The sequence below is a fragment of the Micromys minutus genome (assembly GCF_963924665.1).
Source record: "Micromys minutus genome assembly, chromosome: 2".
In the NCBI taxonomy this organism is placed as follows: domain Eukaryota; kingdom Metazoa; phylum Chordata; class Mammalia; order Rodentia; family Muridae; genus Micromys; species Micromys minutus.
This window is the reverse complement of record NC_137971.1, coordinates 30214088-30235689: the sequence shown is the minus strand read 5'-3', so window position 1 is coordinate 30235689 and position 21602 is coordinate 30214088. Positions and strand designations below refer to the sequence as shown.

Sequence of the window (21602 nt, the reverse complement as noted above, 5' to 3'; positions counted from 1 at the left end):
TATTACCCAGGTATTAAAAACCCTCACTTGGTCCGGGATATTTTGTCCTTAAGTGTTTTAAGTGTCTGCCATGGAGAGAAATAACAAGGGATTATCTACATGCAGAAGGCAAAGCCTTCTAAGTTCAATCAGTTTTAGTATTCTGAGTGACCTGGGCCCAGGAAGGAAGGTCAAGCAAGCCTCAGTAGTGAGAAGGCCAGGGCTTTGAAGAAGGGCTGGGGTCTCTGGAAAAGTTTAGAAGGTCCTGGAGGAGAACAATAACAACAACAACAAAAGGACAAATAGAATGCAGAATGAACATGCACCAACACACACACACACACACACACACACACACACACACACACACACACGATGGAGGGCAGGGAAAAACATCACATTTCTTCCTAGCATCTACTTTAGAGTTGTTACTGATTTTTCTTTCTAGTTTTTAAGATCACCACACCCCCACCTCAGCCTGCTGCACCGGGGTGATGCTCAGACTCCACGTTCAGGCTGAGTGGTTGTCAATCATTCCTCTTTTCAGCCTTAGCAGTTGCTAGAATAAGAGCATAATGCCCCCCAGGTGGAGAGAGAGAGAGGAGAGAGAAAGAGAGAGAGAGAGAGAGAGAGAGAGAGAGAGAGAGAGAGAGAGAGAGAGAGAGAGATTGTAATTAGACCAAGTGTCTGTCTTCCCCAACTGGGGACTTTGGCTAATGCCACTGAGGCATGCTGAGGATAAATCCACTTACGGGAGGCCTGTGGAAGCCTAAGGAAAATCCAGATCTGCCAGTACCAAAAGAACAGAATGAGCTAGGAAGAAAACTTTGAGTTCTCATTGGCTCTCTACAAAGCCAGTGCTACTGAGTTTTTAATGAGCGTCTTACAGTGCATACGGCGATGCAGTGTGTCTAGGGTTGAGCTCAGGATTCTGCCATACTGTTTCTTGGTAAAAATGAAGTTCCATATCTTGGCAAGGACCTACAGTCTGGGTCCTCGGTCACGGCCATAGTGTCTTCCAGCTTCGCTTCCTGCCTTGTCTCTCTTTCATTTTTCCACTCTACACATCAATGACTTGAAAAGCCCCAAGCACACCATACTGTTTTACAGCTGTGTAACTTTGTATATCTTCCCTCTGCTCTTCTCACTCATCTCTCTATAGTTCCCAGGCTCCTTCATGTCTCAGCTCATGAGAGACCTCTGCCATTAAACCTCCTCGGGCTCTCTGTCCTCCCAGGAAGTCTCTTTCCTTTGTATTCCCCACACTGTGATTCTATGTTGTTTGTGTATGGGGAGCCATAGCGAAGAGTTGCTCACTTTGTGCCCTACATAGTCTCCTAGCCAAAGAGGCGAGAAGGGGCTGGATTCCACGCTACCCTTCTTTTACCAAACCTAAGTCTTAATGCAGATCTGTCCAACGGGATGGCAGTACACACAGACATGCATGTGTGCTGGTTGTTTGCGTTTTTCTACCAGAGGTGAAGTCTTTGAAGAAAGATCAAGACTCGTTGTTCTATATCCTACAACGGTGTCTAGAACAATGAATTTTCATGGAAACAAAATGTTCACTGAATAAATGAACAACAAGAGAAAGAGCTGGAAAGGCGCACAGAGAACCAATTCCATCTCGTCTTAAAGGTAAAACAACGGAGCTGTGAGACTTGGTGATGCATTAACATGGCACTGAGAAGGCAAGGTTGCACTTTTATTATGTTGAAAGACTACAACAGGGTTTTGTTTAAAAAAAAATACAGTGCAAGACAAAAGAGAAAAGTATTTCGGTTTTCATAGGATGCATTTAGAGTGTGTAATTTTTTTTTTTTTTTTGCTTATATTCTTGTTCATAACTATTCAAAAATAAAAAAAACCCAGGGACATGGAAACCCAGAATGATCTGGCCACAAATGGCTGTGATGCAAATTTAGAAGAGAAGAGTCTTTTGGGGTAGTTGAGGTTGAGATTTGAGATAAGATTCAAACTCCTCACCTGCCATTAGAGAAATGAACAGACTATGTTCACCAGCACAGGTCAATGTCCTATCTAAACATGAGGGGCTCAATTCAAAGGGAACTATGGAAAGATTTTTTTTTAGGTGCTACTTCTGTTCACTGAGACCAGGGGTCAGGGAGATTGACAGTTACTGTCCCTCTTATCCTCATGAGTGGAGTGGTTAATTCTGGCATACTCAGGGGTACCAGAGAGATGGTCTTAGTCAGGTATGTGCTCTCCCTGCCTTAGAGCAGCACTCCATGTTCCCACTGTGGACCAGTAGCATGGTTGTATGCTGCCCTCTGTGAGTTCTGGATCACCTTATCTTTTTTTTTTTTTTTTTTTTTTTTACATTTTTTTTCTCTTTTTTTTATTAGATACTCTGTGTTTACATTTGAGATGTTATCCCTTTAGCCTGCCCTGCTCCCATCCCCCCTTCTTCTTCAGTTGCCTTCACAAAGGTGCATTCCCTTCTGATCCCCCTCTCCATCCCATTGTCTTGGCATTCCCTGTAGTAAAATGTGTCCTCTCTAGAACAAAAGCCTCTTCTCACATTGATTCCAGACACTGCTATCTTCAGCTACAACTGGATCAATAGGTCTCTTGAAATGCACACAAAGGTTGGTGTTTTACTCCATGGGAGTTTTGGAGGGTTTGGTTGGTTGATAACATTATCTTCCCTTGAGGTTGCAACCCCTTTCAACTCCTTAGGTCCTTTCTTTAGCAACCTCATTGGGATCCCTGGTTCAGACTGATGGTTAGCTGCAAGCATGCTCAGCTGTATCTATATGACTCTAGCATAGTCCCTGAGGAGGCATCTCTGTCTGGTTCCTGCCAGTAAGTACTTCTTGGGATCAGCTATAGTGCTTGGATTTGGTGGCTGCATACGTGGTGAATCCCAAGGTGAGGCAGCTTCTGAATGATCTTTTCTTCAATCCCTGCTCCTCTATTTGACCTTGCATTTCCTCCCATGAGAGTTTTGTTCTCTTTTCTAAGAAGGACTGAGGCTTTCCTTCTTTTTGAGCCTCATAACGTCTGTGAATTGTTTCTTGGGTATTAGGTATTCAGAGCTTTCTGGGGCTAGTATCCACTATCAGTGAATGAATACCATATGTGTTCTTTTGTTACTGGTTGCCTCACTCAGGATGATAGTCTCTAGTTCCAACCATTTGCTTACAAATTTCATGAAGTCATTGCTTCTAATAGCTGAGTAGTACTCCATTGTGTAAATGTACCACACTTTCTGTATCCATTCTCTGTTGAAGGACATCTGGGTTCTTTCTAGCTTCTGGCTATTATAAATAAGGCTGCTATGAACATGGTGGAGCATGTGTCCTTGTTATGTGTTGGAGCACTCTTTGGGGTATATGCCCAGGAGTGGAATAAGCTGGGTTTTCAGGTAGTACTATGTTCAATTTTCTAAGAAACCACCAAATTGATTTCCAGAGTGGTTTGTACCAGCTAGGAGCTGCATTTCAAAACACCCAGTTGGTATCTGCAGAGCTGGCCAGGGTGATAGCCGGTGAAAGATATCACATCTGGTGTGGAACATGTTGTCAATACTGTTTTTATTTTAAGGTTAATTTTGGAAGCCACACAAAGTATGTGTTGAATTATAATTGAATTAATATTATAATTGCTGAGGTCCTTGACTTCGTCAAGAGGCACACAAACCAGATGAATATGTACTTTAATATAATCTCATTTTTTAAAAGAGAGGATCTTTCAGTGTTGCCCAGACTGGCTTATAGAATCATAATTCCACTACCTCAAACTTCTAGGATTACAGGTGTACCCCACCATGCCTGGCTTCTAAAGTTTTGTGAGATCTGCCTTTGATGATCTCTGCCTTATCCAGGCAGGTCTCTTGTGATGGGTTGTATATACTTGGCCCAGGGAGTGGCACTATTAGGAGTCATAGCCGTGTTGGAGTAGGTGTGTCACTGTGGGTGTGGGTCTAAGACCCTCACCCCAGCTGCCTGGAAGTCAGTATCTGCTAGTAGCCTTCAGATGAAGATGTAGAACTCTCAGCTCCTCCTGCACCATGCCTGCCTGCCATGTTCTCACCTTGATGATAATGGACTGAACCTCTACCTGTAAGCCAGCCCCAGTTAAATGTTGTCCTTTATAAGACTTGCCTTGGTCATGGTGTCTGTTCACAGCAGCAAAACCCTAACTAAGACATCTCTCTAACAAGGCTACAAGCTCTTCCAAGTTTGGACTGAGATCTCAGCACTGTGTGTTTACCTGGGACTTGTGTGGCTGAGGTTATTAGATTTGCAGGAGATTATAGCTGCCAATGCCAGGATGAAATTAGGGAAGTATAATGCCCCCTCTGGCAAACATATCCAGCACTTTACTCCGGGCTGTGAGAAAGATGCCTCTGATAAGTAAACTGACATCTTGCAAACCCCAACCCAGGCTTTGCTTTCTGACAGCACCTTGTCCTCCTTCAGGCCTGCAGCTGAACAGATGACTGTGTTTTTGCAGCAAGAGGAAGTGAGAGGGTTGGATACTGTACTCTATCATGTGGACTTCAGGATGAAATGTATTCAAATCAGAACCAAAAATAAACTCACTTACAGCGAAAAGAAAGTGGGGTGAAATATAAAAATTACCCGTTTTCCCCCTTCAAAGTTTAATCCCAGGTCTCCATCCTCTGACCAGTGGAGCGACCAGGCAGGAAGCTGCAGCCCTTTGCACCCGTGTTCTCACTCAGAGCCCTGCAGGTCTTACCGTTTGCACTTCACGGACTTCCTGGTCTATTTTTCTACTTGATGTGTGATGGGAGAGATGCAAAGTTATTGAGAAGAAAAAATCTCAAAGAGCCCATTTATGCCAAGGTCAAAACCCGGGGAGTTGCAGTTTCCTCTTTTAAGGGTAATAAACTATGCTGAGTTTTTGTGTTTTATTCTCTGGGCAATTTATAGAAGGTGATGAACTTTTTGCTTTGTGAAAATAAGGGAAGGGACTGGAGAATGCCTCGGCCATTAAGAACACTTGCTGCTCTTGCAGAAAACTAGAATTCAGTTCCTAGCACCCATTCAGGAAGTATACCTGCCTGTAAGTCCAGCCCCAAGTGTTTCAATACCGCTCCTGACCTCTGTGGTCACCAACACACACGTACACGCACGCACACATGCACCAAACTCTGGGAAAGTTAAATTCTAGGATGCTGATTGTTATTAGCTGTTTAATTTAACATATAGAACAGTGCAATTTCGTCCATACATTTTTGGTTCTACCAACCCCCACTACCCACCCTGCCCCTTGCCCTTCCCACTGCCCTGCATTGGTCCCTTTCTTTATCCCAGTTTCCCTGCAGCTCTGCTTTCATGCTACACATATTCCATTACCTTCTTTAATCCCCCCCCCATTAGCTCTTCTTTACAATGTCTCCTCCTTTTCTTCCTCCTCCTTCTCCTCCTCCTCCTTTTTCCTCCTCCTCCTCTTCTTTTTTCTCCTCTTCTTAAGGTTCCTCTCTACTTTCAGGGCCTTTCTCCAAACACATCTACAAATACACAAAAATTAAAATCTAGGGGCTGAAGTGATGCTCTGTGGTTAGGAACAATGGCTGCTCTTTGAGAGGACCTGGGCTCAATTTCCAGCTTCCACATGGTAGCTGACAATCATCTGTAGTTCTAGTTGTATGAGATCTGACCCTCTCTTCTGGCCTCTTCTGACACCAGTCTCACACATGGTACATGCATAAACATACATACAGACAAGACACTCGTGCACATAAAATAAACCTGAATTTTTTTAAATTAAAATCTAGGGTCCACATTTGAGAGAAAATACTGCTATTTTCAGTGTTTCACTTAACATAGTAATTTATAGTTGCATCCATTTTTCCTGAAAATGTTATGATTTTATAGGTAAATAAAATTCTGTTGTATACATCTGTCACAGCAGGATAATTTTCCCTATTCATTCATCTGACTGGTCCTGTTTCTCAGCTACTGTAAACAGAGCAGCAAGAAGCAAGGATTCGCAAGTCTCGATGAAGTGTTGGCTTGGAGTCCTTTGGGTGCACACAGAGGAACAGTGTACCCAGTCATTGTGGGTCCATAGAAATGTCCCCTCCACCGTGAATAAGGCTCCTCTCTCCCTACACCCTCACTGTGTTGTCATCTGCTTCCTTGGTATTAGCCGTTACGGAATGCCATTTAACAAGAAACTCCGATTTGTCTTTTATAAAGAGTTGTCCTTTACAAAGGTCCTCCTGGAGGACCTCAGAAGACACCAGAGAGTCTCTTTTGTATGACCACCCAACAGCAGATAGCCGATTTTCTTACTGTGTGTCATGAAGTTGCTTGGGAGCTCAGTTTTAAAGCTCTAATCAAACACCAAAAGTCATAATCTGGCTCTTGAGTGTAACAGCAGCAGTCACAAAGCATCCTTAAGTTCTCACTGTGAGTCAGGCACAGGTCTGTATATGGATTCTTTCTCCATGACAATCCTCCTCCGGTTGTGCTCATTTTAAAATGTGTTTTTATTATTTTTTTCCCTTAGTCAGGTGTATTTGGAGGCATGTGTGCACACATACACATGTGAGCAAGGTGCCCCTGAAGGCAGGAGGAGGTCGTTGTTCCTGAGCTAGAGCCAGAGGCAGCTGTGGGCTGAGCAGCAGAGATGCTGGAGTCAGTCTGGACCACAGCAAGAACAGTGTGTGCTCCTAACTTCCGAGTCATCAATCCAGCCCCTTCGTTTCAATTTAATGCACGAGACACGGAGAATAAGGTGCTCAAAGTCACAGCTCACCGTAGGCCTGGCACTCCATCTCCAGAGTCCACACATATTTGATTTCTTGTCAGATAATTGATTTCCCCAGTTGAAAAATCATATCTCTAGATATCCTTCTTCAATATCTACTTGCGTAATCAAATGTTAAGTTGAATAGTGTTTTCTCAGACAGCTCCCTTTCCCCGAATCCATGCAGAAGCTGGCTATCAGCCCATGAAGCCTGGGATCAGCTCTTGTGCGTTAGCAGGGAGAAGGGGATCTTTCCATTTGCTTGGCGTGAAGCATCTTGAGGTTGTGGTCTTCCCTGCCCCCTCCCCCACCCTCCACTGCAACCAACAAGGTCTGGATATCAAGTTCACATGATTAGCCTCAAAGACATGTCATATGTTCCTGTGGCAGGAACATCTGGCCTCAGCCTTGCTGATAATCATGTTCCATTGATAGGCATTTAAGGAAACAACTGACCATAAATCATAAGAACTACCATACTTGCTGATGCAGATAAACCGTACCCATTTTTGTTTCTTTTGCTGCGAGTGTGAGCAATATAAAAATGAAAAAAGAAGGATTCAAGTCACTGTCTTGACAATTCTATTCTGTAGATGAAAAAAATACCAACCCTTGGGGGTTGTATAGCTGGGGCAGAAATTTAAACCCACCCCTCCTGTAAGGTAAGAAAACCACTTTGCCATACCATGTTCCTGAAGCACAACTAATCTATGATTTGGAAAAATTATAACATTTTTTGGCTCATTTTCTTGGAAGAACAAGGAAGAGGGAAATGAAGAAAGAGAGAAGGAGGAGTAGAAGAAGAGGAAGAAGAAGAGGAGAGAGAGGAGAGAGAGGGAGATGGTAAAGGAAGGGGGAAAAGGAGAGAGAGAGAAATAGACAGAGAGAGAGAGAGAGAGAGAGAGAGAGAGAGAGAGAGAGAGAGAGAGAGAGAGAGAGACCTGTGTGGTAGAAATGGCTCCTAGGATAAGACTCATGGCTCAGAGTGAACATTTTCATTAACTTAGAGAAAATTTTAATTACTTACCCACTCCTTAATTCTAGGGCATTAGGCTCACACAGCACCTTAAAGATAGAGGTGTGTCTGGTCTTTGGTCTCTGCTCTGTTGCTACCTGCTTGTTGTTTGGTTACGGATGGGACCTTTTATCTTAGCAGACATCTGAGACACTCATGAAAGTTCTTGTATTTGCTCACAGGTCTACCACAAGGAATCTTGCCTCTGTGTTTGGGGCCACAGCTCAGGCCTTACACCCCCCAACCTCCCAAGCCCCCCACCCCTGGCTTGGTCTGTTCTCTTCTGCATGAGCCTGTGTATGGAACTGTGAAACGTAAGACCGGTTCCCTGACTCTTAAAGAATCCATTTCAAATCTGCTGCCCTGCTCTGACCCGCTAGTCACAGAACTCTTGTCCATTCTCCCTCTTCTCGGGGACAGGCTATTTTTTTTTTCTCTGTTGCTGTGATAAATCAATCTAACAATTTGGGGAAGAAAGGGTTTTGTTCTTTGTTTAGTTTTGTTTTGACTTCTACTCCAAGTTAACAGTCCGTCACTGAGGGAAGTTAGGGCAGAAACTCAAGGAACACTGTTTACTGGCTCACTCCTCTTGATTGCTTATACAGCTCAAGCCCATCTGCCTAGGGATGGTGCCACCTATAGTAGGCTAGGACCCCCTTCATCAATCACCAATCAGGGCGATCACCACAGGCCCTTCTGATGGAGGTATTTGATCCCTTTTCCCCAGGTTGACTCTAAAGTGATCCCTGGAAACCAAGAATTGGATGCATTGAAGAAGAAACAATTCATAGGATTTAAGAACAAGTATGAGATAAAGTCTGGGAAGTAGACCAGGAAAGGACGAGGCTGTGGAAGCTTAAGCATCTCCGCTGGGCGTGATGTGGGCTTCGAAAGCAAGCTGCTGCCTGGCCTATTGGTGGTACGGATGGTGGAGGCTTATGTTCTGCAGGTCTACTTGAGAAAGAGAAGAAAGATACTCTCTAGAAAGGATACCTGGCTAGCCAAGCAGGCAGGGGAATGCATGGGTCTCACTGTTTGAAGTACTCACGAACAGGAAAATCAAAACAAAATTGTGATGTAGGAAAGATTATCTCCAGACCCTCTCAGCCCCTCTAGGACACATTTCAAGAATCTAGTTTCCTAATTTTGGGCCATACTTTGCTCTCAAGGATTGATCTGATAATGTCATGTATATGGGAGGCAAGCTACTAATTGGGCAGCCGTGCATACCTGTGGTCTATGCTGCCAGACAGGTGACAGTGTTTATGTGGCTCTTACTGGTGACAGACACCATTCCAAGCACTGAGCATTCTCATCAATCCACGAGAAAGGAACCAGCTCCTACACGGAGAAACTGAGGCACCAAGAAGTCATGACTTGCCCAGGGTCACACAGGCAATAACAGCAGAAACTATAATCGTACACCATGGTTCAGTGCTCATAACCGATACTCTGGGAATAAATGTGGAGGGGTGGACATTTTATAAGAATGGAATTTGGAGCCAGATACAGTGGCACACACCTGGAGTTCCATCTTTGAAAAAAGCTGAGGCAGAAAGATCACTTGGGTTCATAGGTTTAAGACTAAACAGGACTGTACAGCCAGAGCCTGTTTTAAGAGGAAAAGAGAGCTGAGGGAGGGGGAGTGGGGGGATGGTGGAAACAGACAGTATATGTTGTGGGGTAACATCCTGGAAAATATAGGTCACGGGTGTCAGCCTCCTACTTCTAATTGTGACTCGGGCTTTGCTGAGAAGTAACCTGAGTCAACTTACTCAATCTCATACATTAACACGAACAAATGTCAGAGGACGAATGGCCTTTGTACAGTGTTACTCCTTATGACAACATTTATAATAGAAGCCGTCTGAAAATAACCTGCATTTCTACTGATAAGTAGCTGTTTAAAAGGTAATTGCATTCTTCTTAAGTCGAATATAATTCAGCCATAAATTGGCATAAGGGAGATAGATATCTGTGGGCCGCTGTAGAGAGATCGTTAGGGTAGCTTATGTGAAAATAAAACCCTAGTGCAGGACTCAAGCATGCTATCGTTTGAGTATTGAAAGGAGCATGTGTTTATATGGTTGTATGTTTGTAAGTATGGGAAACCAAAAGAACTGGTTGCTTAGAGAGAAGAACGGGGTTGATGTGGAACAGGGAAGTGAGGAAGGAGACAGAACCCGGGAGAGCATCCCTGCAGAAGGCACATTCAAGATAGTAACCACGGATTTTTTACAAGGTGTGCACAGGGCTAAGAGCAAAAGACAGGGACAGTAGACTAGCTCCGGAAGAGAATCACTGTGGTCCGAGGCCCTGGGGAACAAGGAGGCGGGGGTGGGGTGGAGGGGGGAGGAATTAACGAGCTGGAATCAAAATAAAAAGCTTTTGTTGGTGAAAAAGAACAAAAACCCAGCCACTGTAGGCTCAGTACATCTGAGAAAATGCCGGGCAAGGGGTCCCACTCAACCCTCTCCTGATTAGGGCCTCCTCATGGACAAACTGTTGATGTCACCGGGGCAGAAAGGGTTGTCTCAGGCTCCTTCCTGCTAAGGCCCTGGAGCTGGCCCTGGAGCTGCAGCACCGGGAGTTGGTCTGGAGGGCATGCTGGGAACAACCTCCATCGCTTTCTCTGTAGCTCTCGGAGGAGTTCCTCTCTGAGTTTAACCACAAAAATATGAAACATATGAAAAAGCGACAACTTTCATCCACACACAATAATAACAATTACTATTAACAATTAATAATAATTAATATAATAACAAAGTTTAAAACCCTCCGAATGAAGGGTTGGAGAAAAACACTTTCTCCCAGGGTAACTTGTCTTTGAAGCAAGTTTCACCAAATCTCAGTCCACGGCGCCACCTAGCGTCCAGGAGAAGCTTCACGTGCTCAGCCCTACTGCCTGCAAGCCCCCGGGTTTCACTGCCAATTGGTCCCAGTTGGGAATGATCTTCCATAAAGGGGGAATATATTTTGAAACTTAAAATATTTGGAGTTTTTTTTTCTTTTAGAAAAATAGTTGAAAATTATCTACAATTCAATTTTGGATTGACTCATTACGATTTCTCTGGGACAACTTGCTTCACTCTGCTTCTACGGTAAACGCCACCTGTGACCTATCACTAAACACTCTACGAGCTGCCTCTGAGTTTTCCCCTCTCCGTTTACGTGTTCTTAATATAGAGATTCTCAATCCTGACTGCAAAATACTCACGTGGACAAGCTTTAGTTCTCACAGATTTGCTGTTTAAAGCGCTGCTGTAGCTTTAGCGGGCCACCGGGACCAGGAGCCCTTGCCTGTGCTACTGAGTGGCCTGCAGTGATGTGTGCACCTGCAGCTAGGAGGTTGCTTCCATACTGGGAGGCCCATGGAAAATGACGTCGCTGACTGCACACTTGGCACCCTGCCTCCTCATCTGTCACAGCTCTACCCATCTTCCAGGGCCTGCCTCAGGGTTACCTCTCCTAAGACTCGCTCCGTTCTCATTCGCAACCTTAGAGGCTCTGGTGACTTTAAAAATAACTTTCGTAATTCGTTTTTCATAATAGAAAAATGAAATGATAATTTTTTGTTTTGTTTTGGCATAGGGGCTGACTATGTAGCCCGGGCTAGCCTGAAACTCCCTTCTTGCCTCAGATTCCTTGAGTTCTGGGATTACAGAACCATTATGATAATGATAATAATTATCATATAATATTATATAACATTAATAATTATCATATAATATATTATCTGGAATATATTATTCCCAGTGTAAACTATTTGTTTTAACCTACCAATTTTTAGCAGTCAAAAGTATGATAGTTATGTAAGGTGTAAATTAAACTCCTCAAAATAAGAGAGGGTGACCAATGAAAGAAGACAGCTTGAAAAATTGGGAAATCTTTGCCAGATATATATGTATATGTATATATACATATATATGTGTATATATACACACACACATATATACATACATATCTATATGTATATACATATACATTATCTACATATGTGTATATATAAATATGTATCTATAATACACAACCAGCAAAAATTAAACACTTCAGAAGACTAAGTGCCAATCAATAAATGGGCCAATAAACTGAACAAGCAGTTCATGAAAAAAGGAAAAATAGCCAATAAACATGCTATTAATATATCAAGCTATATTACAGAGATATAGAAATAAAAACAATATGGTACCAGCACAAAAACAGACATGTTGACCAATGGAAAAAATAAAAGACTCTAACACAATACAAGGCACATAATAACAGGCAATACTCAACCAAGATGCCAAAAATACACACTGGAGAAAAACAGCACCTTCAACAAATAGTGCAGGGAGAACTGGATGTCCACATAGAAGAATGAAATTAGATTTGTATTTATAAGTCTGCACAAAAAGCAGGCAGCAACTCTAAATAAACTGAAGACCTTAATATAGAACTTAAAATGCTAGAACTATCCAAAGAAAACACAGGTAATGCCCCTGAAGGTACAAAATGTAACTTTAGTTTGTTTTGTTTTTCAAGACAAGGTTTCTCTGTGTAGCCTTGGCTGTCCCAAAACTTCCTCTGTAGATCAGGTGGACCTCAAACTCAAAGAGATCCACCTGCCTCTGCCTCCCAATGGCTGTGTTTAAAGATGGGTGCCACTACCACCACCTGGCTAAAAAAAAAATGACTTTCTAAATTCAACCCTGTATGTACAGAATTTAAGGTCAATAATTGACAAACAGACCCTCATAAGCTAAAACACTTCAGTACATCAAAGGAAATAATCAACCAAGTAAAAAGAAAGCTCATACCCCCAGAAAGGACTGGTGTTAGTGTCTAGAATATATAAACAACAAAACAAACAAAAACCCTTGAACATCAAAAACCAAAGAACTCAAGTTTTAAAATGGGCTTCAGAGCTGAACAGAATGTTCTCAAAACACAAGTGGCTACCAAACATTTGAAAACGTGTCCAACATCCTTAGCTATTAGGGAAATGCAGAATTAAGCCACGTTAAGATTCCACGTTAGCCCCGTCCATGACTATGACCAGGAAAACAAATGACAACAGATGCTGGTGTTAATGTGGAGGACCGGGAAGCCTTCTGTGCTGTTGGTGGGCATGTGAACTGTACAGTCGCTTTGGAAACCAGGCTGGGAGTTCCTCTAAAGACTATAAGTAGAACAACCACAAGACCCTGCATGTCCCTTCTGGGCACATATCCAAAGAATCTCAGAGACACTCCTGCATCCAAGTTCATTAGTGCTCTGTTCATAGTCGTAAAGAGGTAGGATGTCCACCAGCTGATGGACAGATAAGGAACGTGTGGCATATTTACACAGTGAGGTCACCCAGGCCCAGAAAGAGAAATGCTGCATTTTTTTCCTCACAAGAAGACCCTACCTTCAAATGTTTTGTCTTGTGCGTTTAACCTGAAGAACAAACAGATCTAGAGAGCTACAAATGGGCCACTGAGGACAGGCATTAAGGAAGAGAAGATAATAAAATATAGTTAAAATATAAGTAGGGAGGGGGACTGGAGGAGCTGGAAGGTTAAGTATGAAGGGGTGTGGCTAGGGGGAAATGTGTAAGCCAGGGAAAGGTTAACTAAAATGAAGGGTGTCTGGAAAAGACATATGGAAACCTATGATCTTCAAGTCCCAGTAAAAAATATAATTAGAGGGGACAGTAGAACACATGTGACATAAAAAACAGGGAGGGAATACTGGGGGTTAAAGGGTTCAGTGTGGATGGAGGCGGAGGGATGGGAAGAAGGGGGTGGGTAGGATGTGAGCTAACCAAAACTTAGGACATGTGAAAAAGATTTATGGAAAAACCACAAGTATGCATGCTAATTTAACTTTTTGTTTGTTTGTTTTTTTAATAAACAGTCTAAAATGAGGTACTCTGCATCAGTGGACGAAGCTGCTCCCAAAAGACGTGGGTTATTAAATAAAAATCTCAGTGCCAGGCATGAAAAAGTGAACAGTCAGGAAGCCCCAAAATAATGCCAGCTCTTGCCATCGTTCTTGGTGGCTCAGCAGAACTAGGTAGTCAAGCCCTATTGGTGAAGACTCCACACACGTTGTTTGCAGGATGTTGAGAAATTAATCGCGCATTGACTAGGAAACTGCACCCACTGGCTAGCTTTTCTGATGGGAGGAGCTATGTAAGCTGCTGGGGTCTTCCCTGCCAATGGGTCCTCTGTATACTGCAATACCAACCCGTCAGATCAGACATGCAATATCGATCAGACTTTTATGGGAGGGTAGTGTTTGAATAAGAAATAGCCTACATAAACTCTGGCATATACACTTCATGGCCACTCAAGGGTGCTCTCTGGGAAGGCTTAGAGGTGTGGCCTTGCCAGAGGAAGTATGTCACTAGGGGCGGGCTTTGAGAGTTTTTAACTTGATCCCACTTCCAGTTCTCCACCCACCCCCCACCCTGCCCCCTCCTCTTAGATTCCTGCTTAGGCTGCCTTGCCTGCCCGATACCACACCTCCCTACTTTGGTGGGCCTTTTCCTCTGGAACTGTGAGCCCAAATAAACTCTTCCTTCTGATAGCAACAGAAAAGTAACTGATGCAGTGAGTAACCAGTGACCTTCTAAATTAATTTGAGGCCTGCTTCACAGGAGGTACTTCAGGCCCGGTTCTGTGAACCTGATGAAACGCCCATGGAAGGGCATGGGCCTTAGAAATAAACCGAATTGTTGTTTTCTAAATGGTCATGGTCCCTAGGTAGGGTGGTCTCTGGATGGCCTTTCCTTCAGTCTCTGCTCTATTTTTTGTCTCTGTTCTTCTTTTAGACAGGAACAATTCTGGGTTAAAATTTTTGAAGTGGGTGGGTGACTCCATCCCTCAGCTGGGGGCCATGCCTGTCCACTAGATATGGTCGCTACAGGTTCTCTCTCCCCTCTGCTGGGTATTTCAGCTAATATCATTCCTTTTGGGTCCTGGACTTTCTAATGGCTACCCCCAGATCCCTAATATTTCTATTCAATTTCCTGGCACTCTGTACTTCTGTCCCTTTTCATACCTGATCCTGCCCCCCCCTTCTCTCTTCCTCTCTCCCTCCCTCTACCTCCTGTGGTTATTTTGTTCCCTTTTCTATATAGGATTGACATCCACACTTTGGTCTTCTTTATTCTCAAGCTAAATGGTCGTGTTGTAAATATTTATGTATATACCATAGGATTAGTGCTGCTCCCACCTCGGTGAGAGAAACTTTCTTTTGCAGCGGGCAGAGACCCATGCAGACAGTCCAGCCTGGTCTCCGAGCTATTAACTGACCCTTCATGGTCAGCCATGAGTGGAACACAGACTTCAGAGTCTCCCATACAAGGCTTGGCGAACACCAAGGAAGACGAAACAGAAAGAACAAGAGAGCTGGGGGCTGGGCGTGGGAGGTGGGGAGAGAGTGTTAGGGCTGTGAAAGATTTTCTTGGGATATAACTTGGCTTCGTCACTCATGAACTTACAGCAGTTGTGGAGTCCACATAAGATTGAGCCAGTCAAAATGCTTGCACAGTAGGGCTTGTGAGCCCCCAACCCAATTGGAAGCATCACTGGGAGCCAATGGATAATGGAGAGAAAACCACTTTTCTCTGGGAAGTGGTCACTGGTAGGTTGGCTATGCCTCAGGTGAGGGCATGGGCATCAGGAACTGCTCTCAGTGGGTTCTTAAACTAAAAAGAAAAGAGGGACATGAAGTTAGGAGGAAAATGCACTGGGGGTTCATGAAAAGAATTGAAGACGGCAGTAGGGGTGGGCATAATCAAATTACCTTGTGCATGCCCATGAAAATGTCAAAGAATAAATAAAAATAGCATTTTAATCAATATCACAATATGGAGTTTGAGGTGACTTCACTATCCGAAAGAATGAGAATCGAACGAAAGTTCTTTTCTGTGGTGTTCACTTTCCGTAAACATGCAGAGTATAGTAAAGCATGTCAGTGAGAAAGATTTAGTTTCATAAAAAAATTAAAAAGCTATTGTTTAAATTTGCAATTTTCTTCACAGCAAACATTATTTGCTACACCCCCCCCCCCCAAAAAAAAAGGAAAAAAAGAAAAAGAAAAAAAATCTTTAAATGGTTGGTTCCGCTACTGCACTTGAGTTGAAGAATTCTCAGAAGACTTGCTCACTGAAAGGGTGGTTGTGTTCCGTGTTGGCCTGTTATAGAGAATGACATTCAACTTCTCTCTTCCCTTTTGTTTGTCTCATAAATATAAAACATTAAAAATGGTTTGAATGGAGAGGTAAGTCGGCTACTCCATTCCTGGGAGACCTGGGCATCTTTAGTGCACCACGGGCCACTGTCTTGTGATAATTCAGGGACTTCTAGCCACATATTTCAGAATACTTACATGGATCAAGATGCACAGATGCTATCAGTTTTGGTCACTGATGCCGAGCAAATACTGCAGCAGCAGGATTCGATCCCCTGCTGGCCAGTGTGTCCCATGTCTCTGCGATGGGTCCTGTTAAAATAATAGGAAGACAGCAGTTGGGGGAACTTGTACGCGCCGTTCACAATTCCATGTACTTCTACATGAATTACATTGCTTAATTCCCACAAAAATTATTTATGGAACTTTGAACCTTAGATTAAGAACTGGGTCTTTGTTGCTGTCCTTGCTTTCTGTTTCTTTGTTGTTGTTTTGTTTGTTTATTGGGTTGGGGAATCAAACGCAGGACCTACTACAGGCTAGGCAATTGCTCTACCTCTGAGCAGTAGGTCTAAGAACCCAGGCTGTAGAACAATTCGGCATGTCCATAGAGCCTTAGATATTTCAGATTTCATGGTCCCTGGCTTTTGATAATGGATCTCAGTGTACTTGTGCGGTATTTGGTCCTGCTGGTGCCTTTCCCATGCCTCCTTGGGGTTTCCCACTGCCAGCAGTCACTCTGCCTTCCCTGGGGGTTTGTATGCTAAATAGAGCTCCAGCTGTGAGCATGGGTGTGTGGAGATGTAAATTCTCCCCAGGTACCCCAGAACCAAGACTGGTATCAGTTCCCAGAGTGACTGAGCATCTGTTAGCCATAACAGGAACATGCTTTTTAATATTTTCCTGACTGCATACATTAACCACAAGAGGGAACCGTGTGAGCAATAACAGGCTGCTTTGAGAAAGTCCTCAGAGTCTCCACCGCTCAGCCCCCATTTCTGGGGTCTGGAAGATTCCCCATATGCTTTACACACTTTATGTAGTGTTTTCCCCGGAGAGGAAACTGGGTAACCTCTTAGTGATTCTAAGCGATCATGAAAGGGTGGACTCTGCTTGATCACTAAGGGACACGGACTTAATGAGAAAGTGTCATCAGCAGTGGCCACTCTGAACTCATGTGTTTTCCCCTCCTTAGTAAAGGTAAGACCATGGAAGGAGTCCTGCCATCCTCGCTGGGTTGATTGTTTGCTTTTGTCTCCTTGGAAACAGAAGAATCCTGAGGAAACTTTAAACACTGCATTTGCAGGGAGTTGAGAATGGGTCAGATGTAGAAGCTGGAACACTGTCCTTCCTGCCCCTGGGTCCTGCCAATGGTGACCTCAGGATTTCGAAGTAAAAGTCAGTGGTGGCACAAGACCAGACCAAGGGAGAGCTTGTCACGGACTGCAATGGCACCTTCAGGCTGTGTCTACCCCAGGGGACACTCCTGCGATGGATCTTACGTTAAATGACCTTCATGAGCTAAAGTTAAAAAGTTTAAGTGATTCTACTGCTGACTGGTTTAATTCCTTGATTTCATCGTGTAGCTTTCAATATCGTGTCTGGGTGATGCAGTTGCTCTTCCCCCTCTCTTTCCATGTCCATGGATGCTCACCACAGAAAGTTCTAGAGAAATTGCTTATTTTCAATAATCCACAAGATCTTTTGCTTTGTTCAAGATACAAAAAAATAATAGTTTCCAAGTGAATGTAAAAAAATATGATTTTATTTGTTTCCTTATCAGAAGAATAAAGAGAAAAACATTTTTTTAGGAATTGAATAAAACTAGTAAGTGAAATTGATATAAATCATTATGCATACTTAGCAAAAAAATAAAAAAGCCAGTTTGTTAAATTATCAAAAATTTGGACCCTTGTATTCAGGTTTTAATCTTCCTCTGCATGTAAACCCTGACCTGTTTTAGGCCTCAGTTTCCTTGTCTGTAAAAAAATTAGCATTTACCTCCTATCATAAAGAGGATAAAATTAGAGAGCATATACTGGAACTTAATACAGGCAGAATAAATGCTAGACATTATTATCTGTGTCTCTAGACCAAACATAAGATACAAGGTTGTTTTTGTGAGTGACCAAAAGACAGCTGTGATTTTGTACCTCAAGAGTGTACTGCTGTCTCCAAACGTACTGTTAAAGGCACAGATTAATCTAGCTCTGTGCATTGGAGGCAGCCTGGTTTACATACCAAGCTCCAGGCTAGCCAGCGTGCTACATAGTGAGACCCTGGCTCAGAAAATAAAGTGAAAAGCAAGAGAGAATAGCAACTATAAATTATTTATCAAATAACTTATATTATTTTCAAACTTGATACGCCTCTAAAATTGTATCTTCCAGAACTCAGAGGTTAACTCTTGAACTGTGACATTTTGTTCAGGTCTCTTGATGTCACAGCTTATGAAAGGTAATAGCCCTGATTCACATTGTTGTGGGAGCACTGTAGAGCGTGCTTACATAAACCTAGATGGTACAGGTCGCTCTGTTCACGTGGCCTTTTGATAAGATTAAAAGACATGGTAAACAGAAGACATGAGAGGCTGGTGCTGGGAGGACACAGCATACTGTTTGAAAGGCTCTTTTTAACAGGCAGGAGGGATATGCTCTAATGAAATAAGAAAGCATAGCAAATAATAAACAAGGAACATTGTTGCTATAATTACCAAGATCATAATATATGTCCTATACTTATGTGAGCAACTGAGAGCATGTTTATTTGCAGCAACCTCACAGACACACAAGTAAACACTATATATGTGCACACTATAATATATTACCATGTCACTCTGTGACAGGAACACCCCAGGTCTACCACAGTCCTACAGGATCACTGTGGTGACTTTTTTTTTTAAAATAAAGCATTGTTTATCTTGTACCTCTCATAGCATCTCTTTGAAATGGTCAACAAGCACATGAAAAGATGTCCAACATCAGTCACCATCAGAGATACGCAAATAAACCCCACAAGGATAGTATTTTATACCTAGTAGGAAGGCCATGATTAAACCCAAAGCTGGGAACTAGGAAGATAGCTGAGGAGTAAAGTGCCTGCTGAGCTGTCTGAGGACCTGCCCTCTGATCCCCATCCGCCATGTGAAGGCTGGGTGTGGTGGTAATGGTGAGTTCCAGGTTCAGTGTGAGACGTGCCAGAAAATAAGAACAATAAAACATACCCCGACTCTGGCCTCTACTGACACATGCACACATACACATAGAGGGTAGACATACCCCTACATGAAAACATACACACACACACACACACACACACCACACACACACACACACACAGAGAGAGAGAGAGAGAGAGAGAGAGAGAGAGAGAGAGAGAGAGACAGAGAGAGACAGAGAGAGACAGAGAGAGAACTAAAAGCAAAACATGCTGGTGAAAACAGAAAATTGCAACCCCCTCCTCCAGCACTGCTGATGGGCTAGTAAAACAGTGTGACATTATGAAAAACAGAATGGTAGTTCCTTTAAAAAAATAAAAAGGTAGAACTATCACATGATCTGGGTCTATGTGCAAAGGATATAAATCAGAATCTCAAAGATACTTGTGCATCCATTCCTCATAGTAACCAGAGGTGGAAGGAATGCAAACATCCAGGGATGGATGGATATGTTAATAACGTGGCATACACACAGAATGCAATGGTATTAGGTCTTTAGAACAACAACAAAAGTAACTTGTCACAGGCCGCATGGCTGGGGCACTGTGTTAAGTGAAATAAGCTATTGTGGGATTCTATTTGTATGAAGTAGCTTAGATACAAATTCATGGAACCAGGAAACAGGAAATAGAATGATGTTTGCCAAAGTCTTGGGGAGGAGGAAAACGAGATTTTTATTCAGTGAGTATGAGTTTTTGTTTCTGTAAGATGAAAAGGTCCTGAAGATGTTTCACAGTGTAAGCACACTTGCACTACCAGGTTGTACACTTAAAATATAAGGTTGTAAATAAATTTATTACTATCATCATTATTTTGGAGACAGAATGTTGCTACACAGCACAGACTGTCCTGGAATTTCTGATCCTCTTGCTGAGTAACAGGTGTGTACCACTATGTACGCCGTCTTAAGTAATTTTAGATTATTGATAATAAAACTGTAAGTAACTAAAAGTGGTAATAATAAAAGAACGCAACGGTTGCTTTACAACAGTTTAGATGTTATAAAACATGATGTGTAATTAACATTATGAGTTGGTCTATTTTTTATGATTGTATATTTCTAGAATTATGCTCCTTGGAATTTATAATTTCTGAATAATAATATTAAACCTAGTGATGAGGATAAGAGAAAGAAACTTGCTAGGCAGTTAAGAAAAAGGAACTTTGCAAACAAGCCCTTCTGGTGCAGCCAAAAGTATCTTTGGCTCTATTGGCAGTCCTGCCTGGCCAGAGGGCAGAGTGTACTGGCCGTACACACGGGTTTGTGTTCTGAGATTTTTGTTTGTCTTTCTTTAGTCCAGCAGCCCAATGAGCATAGCTGCCTAGAAGTTGTGCACAATCTGATACTTCATTGGTCCTTGGAGGTGTTTATAAGAACCGTAGTCCAGTTACTGGGATAGAGAGGCACATAGATACCTCGAGGGGATCTATGATTAGGTAAGCAAGGCTAACCAGGTCACCTCCCTCCATCTCAGCCCTGTTATTTCAAAATCCAATTTACTTCCTCTGTGACAAGCCATATTAACCTCTAAACAAAGCCTCTTAGCAGCCAATGTTCTTTTGGAGCCCATTCCACCACATAGGGGCTCTGCCCATTTCCTCTGTATTTTAAGTTTTCTCTCTATAATAACACCTCTTTTCAAAATTCACCCTGTGAAATTCAATCTTTGAGTTCTCAAGACAAAGGACGCCTGAGTCACTTACTCACAGAGGCTTTGGTGACTGTAAAAGCCAAGCACCCTAGTCCCCGAATTAAACACTCCCGAGACAAGAATGTCTTTGAAATCCTTAAAGACCAGTTTCCTCACATTTTACTCCTAGAAAATATAAAAATAACTGGCAAGGGCAGGACAGAAGCCAACCCATAATATTCTAGAATGGCTTGTTACAAGTAGATAATTATATTTACCTTAAGTGATATAGGGATAACAGAATAGATACAAAATGTTGGCTAAATAAATAGGTAGAGAGGAGAGAGAGAGAGAGAGAGAGAGAGAGAGAGAGAGAGAGAGAGAGAGAGAGAGAGAGAGAGAGAGAGAGAGAGACTAATAAAACTGTGGTGAACTTTTCTGTTACAGGGATGATGTGGTTTGAATGGGAATGGCCCCCATAGGATTATATGTTTGAATGCTTGGTCCCCATTTGATAGAACTACTTGGGAGGGATTGGTCAGGAGGTGTGGCCTTGTAGCAGGTGTAGTCTTGTTGAAAGAGGTGTGTCACTTTTGGTATCTTAAAGCCTACACCACTCCACTCTGCTCTGTCTGCCTCATGATTGCAGTTGTGGGCTCAACATGGAAGTACTTAACTCCTAGTGCCATGTCTGCCTGTCTGCCTGTCTGCCTGCTCTATACCATGATGGTCATGGACTCACCCTCTGAAATTGTAAGCAAGCCCCCAATTAAATGTTTTCTAAGTTGCCTTGGCCACGGTGTCTCTGCACAGCAACAGAACAGTGACTAAGACAAGGGTTAACAACATGCCTTTT

The 21602-nt window shown here is 42.8% G+C and overlaps 1 protein-coding gene across 1 annotated transcript in view; it reads left to right on the top strand.

The window, feature by feature from the left end:
- The window catches only part of PDCD1LG2 (programmed cell death 1 ligand 2), a gene marked incomplete at both ends in the record, with an annotated part of 105317 nt that overhangs the window by 82400 nt on the left and 1315 nt on the right, over nucleotides 1-21602 (top strand). The gene's annotated exons all lie outside the window — the stretch shown is intronic.